Source organism: Anolis sagrei, chromosome 12, assembly GCF_037176765.1.
Source record: "Anolis sagrei isolate rAnoSag1 chromosome 12, rAnoSag1.mat, whole genome shotgun sequence".
NCBI lineage: Eukaryota > Metazoa > Chordata > Lepidosauria > Squamata > Dactyloidae > Anolis > Anolis sagrei.
Window position 1 is genome coordinate 3,639,997 of NC_090032.1, and position 8,313 is coordinate 3,648,309.

An 8,313-nucleotide genomic window follows, 5' to 3' on the forward strand; every position below is an offset into this window, starting at 1 on the left:
CAGATGGTGGAAACAGAAGAACGGCCTGCCGCAGGGGATTCTGCTTTTCACCATCAATGTTTAACATTGACACAAATGGCCAGCCACTGCCAGATGGGAGAGAGAGTTCCATCTATGCTGACGATCGTGCCATCACCACCCAAGCAGGGAGTTTTGAGATGGTTAAACAGAAGCTCTCCAAAGCTTTAGGTGCTCTTATTGCCTATTACAGGGAGAAACAGCTGATTCCTAATGTTTGACATTGACACAAATGACCAGCCACTGCCAGAAAGGAGAGAGAGTTTCATCTATGCTGACGATTGTGCCATCACTACCCAAGTAGGGAGCTTTGAGATGGTTAAAGAAAAGCTATCCGAAGCTTTAGGTGCTCTTATTGCCTATTACAGGGAAAACCAGCTGGTTCCTAATGCTTAACATTTACACAAATGGCCAGCCATTGCCAGAAAGGAGAGAGAGTTTCATCTATGCTGATGATCATGCCATCACAACCCAAGCAAGGAGCTTTGAGATGGTTAAACAGAAGCTCTCCAAAGCTTTAGGTGCTCTTACTGCCTATTACAGGGAAAACCAGCTGATTCCTAATGTTTAACATTTACACAAATGACCAGCCACTGCAAGGAGGGAGAGAGAGTTTCATCTATGCTGACGATCCTGCCATCACCACCCAAGCAGGGAGCTTTGAAATGGTTGAAAAGAAGCTCTCCAAAGCTTGAGGTGCTCTTACTGCCTATCCATCAATGGTTAACATTTACACAAATGACCAGCCACTGCCAGAAGGGAGAGAGAGTCTCATCTATGCTGACGATCGTGCCATCACCGCTCAAGCAGGGAGCTTTGAGATGGCTGAACAGAAGCTCTCCAAAGCCCTGCCACATGCACAATGGAGGACCTTCTCACAGCAACACCAGAGACACTCCAAGTGGTCAGCTTCCGGTCAAAAGAAATTTAGTATTGTTTGTGATTTTTTTCGTACATTAAAAAAATCCCAATTCACTTCTGACACAATAAAAAAAAATAAATCACATTGTGAGCTAGACTGAGAACTGGTTCCCTGGCCAAACCATAGAATCAAAGTGTTGGACATCTGGCTCGGAAACAGTCCCTGTGAAAGAATGTGAGTGCGATGTTGCAGCTCAAAAAGCCACCACCAAGGAGGTCCCATGACCCGAAGTTTTCACAGTATTGATATATGGCTTCAGAATTGACAGAAAACTGGTCACGATCCAGATCGGCTGCATTCTGCTTTGGTGGTTTGCAGGTTGCGCAGTCTTTTATAAGTTTGGTTGAGATCACGGATCTCAAGCAGTTTAAGCAAACGCTTCCGGCTCCTTTCAACAGTTTCCTTCCTCCTTTTGCCACCGTTTAAAATTTCCGGCGCCTTCTCCAAACCTGCAAATGAAATACTCAGAATAGAATACGCAATGTAGCTTTGGGGGTTTTTTACGGATGGGATTAAAATGTTCTCCAATGTGAATGTATGGCCATAATCTGTCCAAATCCTTCCCTCGGGTCTTTGGAGAGTGACAAAACATAGTTCAAGATGCAGCCCAAAACGGGTGGTAAACTCCATCTAAGGCTACATACCGGCACGAGATTGATAGTCGACAAGTACCGTAAGGGAAAGTTGAAAAGAACTTTGAAGAGAGAGTTCAAGAGGGCGTGAAACTGTTAAGAGGTAAACGGGTGAGGCTCCTGCAGTCTGCCCGAAGGATTCAACACGGCAGGCCGTCGTCAGCCGCACCAGGCACGCGGATCCCTCCCTCGACCCGGACCCACCTCAGGGAAGGGGTTCCCAGTAGGAGACCACTGCCTGCGCAGAGCCGGGCCCCCTCGGGTGCATTTCCAGTGGGGTGGTACGCCGTGACCTCCACCAGGTCAGTCAGAAAGGCCCCAGTTAGGGCATGTGACCCACCACCTTCACCCAGTGGCGAGTGTTACAAACCCCGGGACTCAGCCATCGCCACATCCTGGGGACGAGGGAAAAGACCGCCGCCACCGCACCCTCCCCCACTGGTCCCCCAGCTCCCCGCGGGCCCCCATATTGATGCCAGACTTAGCACAGACACCCAATCAGCATAGCCCACTAAGGCCCAGAACTCCTGAGCTCACGCCATCCACCACCCTCAGCCTACGTGCAGTCTGTCCGGAGGATTAAACCCATCGGGCCGTCGTCAGTCATAGCGGGCGTGTGGATCCCCCCGCCTCGGACCCACCTTGGGGAAGGGGTTCCCAGGAGGGGAACACTGCCTGCGCGGAGCTGGCCCCCATCAGGCACATTTCCAGTGGGGTGGTGCACCACGACCATCTCCGGATCAGCCGAGACGGCCCCAGTCAGGGCATGTGGCCCACCACCTTCACCCAGTGGCGAGTGTTACAAACCCCGGGACTCAGCCATCGCCACATCCTGGGGACGAGGGAAAAGACCGCCGCCACCGCACCCTCCCCCACTGGTCCCCCAGCTCCCCGCGGGCCCCCATATTGATGCCAGACTTAGCACAGACACCCAATCAGCATAGCCCACTAAGGCCCAGAACTCCTGAGCTCACGCCATCCACCACCCTCAGCCTACGTGCAGTCTGTCCGGAGGATTAAACCCATCGGGCCGTCGTCAGTCATAGCGGGCGTGTGGATCCCCCCGCCTCGGACCCACCTTGGGGAAGGGGTTCCCAGGAGGGGAACACTGCCTGCGCGGAGCTGGCCCCCATCAGGCACATTTCCAGTGGGGTGGTGCACCACGACCATCTCCGGATCAGCCGAGACGGCCCCAGTCAGGGCATGTGGCCCACCACCTTCACCCAGTGGCGAGTGTTACAAACCCCGGGACTCAGCCATCGCCACATCCTGGGGACGAGGGAAAAGACCGCCGCCACCGCACCCTCCCCCACTGGTCCCCCAGCTCCCCGTGGGCCCCCATATTGATGCCAGACTTAGCGCCGACACCCAATCAGCATAGGCTGCCAAGGCCCAACGGGCTCCGGGTCAACCAGGAAGGCCACGGTCAGGGCAGGTGGCCCACCGCCCTTGCCCAGAGGTGGGTCTTACAGCCCCCGGGCCTCAGCCATTGCCACATCCCTAAGCTCACTCCATTCGTCATCCTCAGCCTCTGCTCAATCCGCCCGGAGGATTCAACCTGACGGGCCATCATCAGCTGTGCCAGGCGAATGGATCCCCCCTGCCCTGGACCCATCTCAGGGAGGGGGGTCCCAGGAGGGGACTGCCGCCCCCGCAGAGCCGGGCCCCCGGAGTGGTGTGCCACAACTGGCTCCGGGTCAATCAGGAAGGCCCCAGTAAGGGCATGTGGCCCACCACCTTCACCCAGTGGCGAGTGTTACAAACCCCGGGACTCAGCCATCGCCACATCCTGGGGACGAGGGAAAAGACCGCCGCCACCGCACCCTCCCCCACTGGTCCCCCAGCTCCCTACGGGCCCCCATATTGATGCCAGACTTAGCGCAGACATCCGATCAGCATAGCCCATCAAGGCCCAGAACTCCTGAGCTCACGCCATTCGTCGTCCTCAGCCTCTGCTCAGTCCGCCTGGAGGATTCAACCTGATGGGCCATCGTCAGCTGTGCCGGGCGAACAGATCCCCCCTGCCCTAGACCCATCTCAGGGAGGGGGTTCCCGGGAGGGGACCACCTCCCACACGGAAAAGGGCCCCCATCGGGTGCATTTCCACCAGGGCGGTGCGCCGCAACCAGCTCCAGGTCGGCCGGGAAGGTCCCAGTCGGGGAAGGTAGCCCGCCACCCTCGCCCGGCGGCGGGTGTTACATCTCCTGGACTTCAGCCATTGCCTCATCCCAGGGCCGAGAGAGAAGACTGCTGCTGCACTCTCCCCCGCCAGTCCCCCAGCTCCCCGTGGGCCCCCATATCAATGCCAGACTTAGCGCAGACACCTGATCGGCATAGCCCGCCAAGACTCAGAACCGAACTCACGCCATCCACCACCCTCAGCCTACGCACAGTCCGCCTGGAGGATTCAACCTGGCGGGCCATCATCAGCTGTGCCGGGTGAACAGATTCTCCCTGCCCTGGACCCATCCCAGGGAGCAGGGTCCCGGGAGGGGACCACCGCCCACACAGAGCCAGACCCCATCAGGCGCATTTCCACCGGAGCGATGTGCCATGACCAGCTCCAGGTTGACCGGGAAGGCCCTGGTCAGGGCAGGTGGCCCGCCACCCTTGCCCAGAGGTGGGTCTTACAGCCCCCAGGCCTCAGCCATTGCCGCATCCCAAGGCCGAGGGAGAAGACCACCACTGCGCCCTCCCCACACCAGCCCCCCAGCTCCCCGTAGGCTCCCATACTGATGCCGAACTTAGCGCAGACACCTGTTCGGCATAGCCCGCCAAGGCCCAGAACTCCTGAACTCATGCCATTCGCCGTCCTCAGCCTATGCACAATCCGCCCGGAGGATTCAACCTGGCGGGTCACATCAGTGGATGCCCCCTGCCCTGGACCCATCTCTGGGAAGGGGTTCCCAGGAGGAGACTGCCACCCACGCAGAGCCAGCCCTCATCAGGCGCATTTCCGCCGGAGCAGTGTGCCACAACCGGCTCCGGGTTGACCGGGAAGGCCCTGGCCAGGGCAGGTGGCCCGCCACCCTTGCCCAGAGGTGGGTCTTACAGCCCCCAGGCCTAAGCCATTGCTGCATCCTAGGGCTGAGGGAGAAGACTGCTGCTGCGCCCCCCCCCCGGCTCCCCGCAGACCCCCATATTGACACCAGACTTAGTGCAGACACCGATCGGCATAGCCCACCAAGGCCCAGAACTCCTGAGCTCACGCTATCTGCCACCCTCAGCCGCCATGCAGTCTGCCCGGAGGATTCAACCCAGCGGGATTCAACACTCCACTGCCCCGGACCACCTTGGGGAAGGGATTCCCGGGAGGGGACTGCCACCCACGTGGAGCCGGCCCCCGTCAGGCGCATATCCACCAAGGTTGTGTGCGGGTCAACTGGGAAGGTCCCAGTCAGGGGAGGTGGCCCGCCGCCCTTGCCCAGTGGTGGATCCTACAACACCCGGGCCTCAGCCATTGCCACATCCCAGGGCTGAGAGAGAATACTGCTGCTGCGCCCTCCCCCACCAGCCCCCCGGCTCCCCGCAGCCCCCCATATTGACTCCGGACTTAGTGCAGACACCGATCGACATAGCCTGCCAAGGCCCAGAATGCCTGAGCTCACACCATCCGCCGCCCTCAGCCTATGCGCAGTCTGCCCAGAGGATTCAACCTGGCGGGCCGTCATCAGCCACAGCGGGCACACAGATTTATTTATTTGATTTATTTACTTCATTTATATACCACTTTTCTCAGACCTCAGGCGACTCAACGCGGTTAACAACAGGAAAATTCAATGCAAAACATCACAAACGATTATGGGACAGTTAAAACAATAGTATCATCAGCAATTAAACATCAATGTAACAATCATTAGCATCTCATCAGTAATATCAGAATCCAATCTCATCATCCATTAATCCGTGTTCCTAGACTCATTACACTGCTTAATCGAATGGTTGTTCGGACAGCCAGGTCTTCACTTTCCTCCGAAACGCCAATAGGGAGGGAGCCGATCTGATATCTATAAGAAGGGTGTTCCACAGCCGAGGGGCCACCACTGAGAAGGCTCTGTCTCTCGTCCCCGCCAGGTGCACCTGTGATGCAGGCGGGACCGAGAGCAGGGCCTCCCCAGATGATCTTAATGTCCATCCCCCCCATCCTGGACCCACCTCGGGGAAGGGGTTCCCGGGAGGGGACCACCCCCCACACGGAGACGGCCCCCATCGGGCACATTTCCACTGGGGCAGTGCACCGCAACTGGCACCAGGTCAGCCAGGAAGACCCTGGTCAGGGCAGGTGACCCACTGTCCTCACCCAACGGCAGGTGTTACAGCCCCTGGACCTCAGCCATCTCTGCATCCAGGGGTCAAGGGAGAAGATCGCCACCGCGCCCTCCCCCCGCTGGCCCCCCGGCTTCCCACAGGCCCCCATATTGACACCAGACTTAGCTCAGACACCCAATCAGCATAGCTCGCCAAGGCCCAGAACTCCTGAGCTCACACCATCCACCGTTCTCAGCCTCCGCACAGCTGTCGATCGGGTGTCCGTGCTAAGTCCATGCATCGGGTGTCCGTGCTAAGTCCGTGCATTCCACAATCCCTTGCATTTTCTCATTGCTGAACTTTGCAAACCTGTACAACTTTTCCAGGCCTGAGATCCAACCGGTTATCTTTTGGTGACCTTTCTCTGAGTTCCCCCCTCTGTTTGCCAGATAATCCCTGCCCTAACCCATCCCTTTCTCTCCTGTCGGTATCTCTGCAGTGAAATTCCACTGGCAGGGCAGCCAAGCAAGGCAGGCGGGAGTGTTGTTTTTGGCTGTACTTTTTTGCAGGGTTGTGGGCCCACGCCCCTCGCTTTTGTGTCTGCGGAGGTGGAGAGGCATTTTCCCATCGGCTATGGAAACTCATCCGCATCATGCTGCCGGGCTGGCTCCAGAGAATCCTAGAGTTGGAAGGGACCCCAAGGGCAACCCAAGCCTATTCTGCCTTGAAGGAAGACACAATCACATTGGGCTTTTTGGGTGACGCATGATACCGTTGGCTCATGTTCAGATTGAAGTAGAATCCTGCAATCCTAAATCTGGAAGGGACTCCAAGGGTCCTCCAGTCGGGCGCACACGATATTCCTAATCATAGAATCATAGACCTGGAAGAGACCACATTATTATTATTATTATTATTATTATTATTATTATTATTACTATTATTATTATTATTATTGCTCTGGAACTTCCTAATTCAGAGTTTTGGAACACAAGACTTCACGATCATGGAAAAAACCAAGTATGGATCGTTGATGTTGCAATCCCAGGTGACAGCTGGATTGCCGAGAAGCAACTGGAAAAATGTGTTGTCGAAGGCTTTTATGGCCATAATCACTGGGTTGCTGTGAGTTTTCCGGGCTGTCTGGCCATGTTCCAGAAGCATTCTCTCCTGACATTTTGCCCACATCTATGGCAGGCATCCTTCGAGGTTGGGAATACAAAGAAACAAGGAATTTGCAGTCAGATCCCTCAACTTCTGAGGATGCCTACCATAGATGTAGGTAAAACATCAGGAAAGAATGCTTCTGGAACATGGCCATACAGCCCAGAAAACTCACAACAACCCAGCATTGAGAAGCCTTGCAGCTTCAAAGCTTGGTTGCTTCCCGCCTGGGGGAATCCTTTGTTGGGAGGTGTTAGCTGGCCCTGATTGTTTGCTGTCTGTAATCCCCCTGCTTTTTGAGTGTTGTTCTTTTATTGACTGTTCTGATTTTAGAGGGGTTTTTTTAAATACCGGTAGCCAGATTTAGTTCCCTCCTTTCTGTTGAAATTGTCCACATGCTTGGCCATTTAGCTTGGAGGAAACCATGAAAAGGAACACAATTTGGCTACCGGTATTAAAAAAAAAACCCTCCAAAATCAGGACAGTCAATAAAGAGCAAAAACAGGGGAAATCCAGACAGGAAACAATCAGGGTCAGCTAATCACCTCCCAACAAAGGATTCCCACAGGCAGGAAGCAGCCAGGCTTTGAAGCTACAAGGCCATTCAATGCCAATCAAGCTAGCTCGCTTCGATCCGTCAAGAGCTCCTTCTCCCACCCTGGACATCATTTAGCACCTCCAGGCCATCTTTTGGGAATGCTTTGGTGGTGTCTTCTCACCTAGGGGAATCATTTGTTGGGAGGTGATTAGCTGGCCCTAATTGTATCCTGTCTGGATTTCCCCTGTTTTTACTCTTTATTGACTGTCCTGATTTTGGAGATTTTTTAATACTGGTAGCCAGATTGGGCTCCTTTTCATGGTTTCCTCCAGGCTAAATGGCCGTCTTTCAGGGATGCTTTGATGGTGTCTTCCTACCTGGCAGAAGAGGGTTGGACTGGGTGTCCCTTGGGGGTCTCTTCCCAAGGGGGAATCCTTTGTTGGGAAGTGTTTGCTGACCATGATTGTTTCCTGTCTACTTTATTGACTGCCCTGATTTTGGAGTTTTTTAATGGTTCTTTTTCATGGTTTCCTCCAGGCTAAATGGCCATCTTTTGGGAATGCTTTGGTGGTGTCTTCCAGCCTAGCAGAAGAGGATTGGACTGGGTGTCCATTGGGGGGTCTCTTCCCAAGGGGGGAATCCTTTGTTGGGAAGTGTTTGCTGACCTTGATTGTTTCCTGTCTGCTTTTTTGAGTGTTGTTCTTTAGTGACTGCCCTGATTTTGGAGTTTTTCAATGGTTTCCTCCAGGCTAAATGGCCATCTTTCGGGAATGTTTTGATGGTGTCCTCCT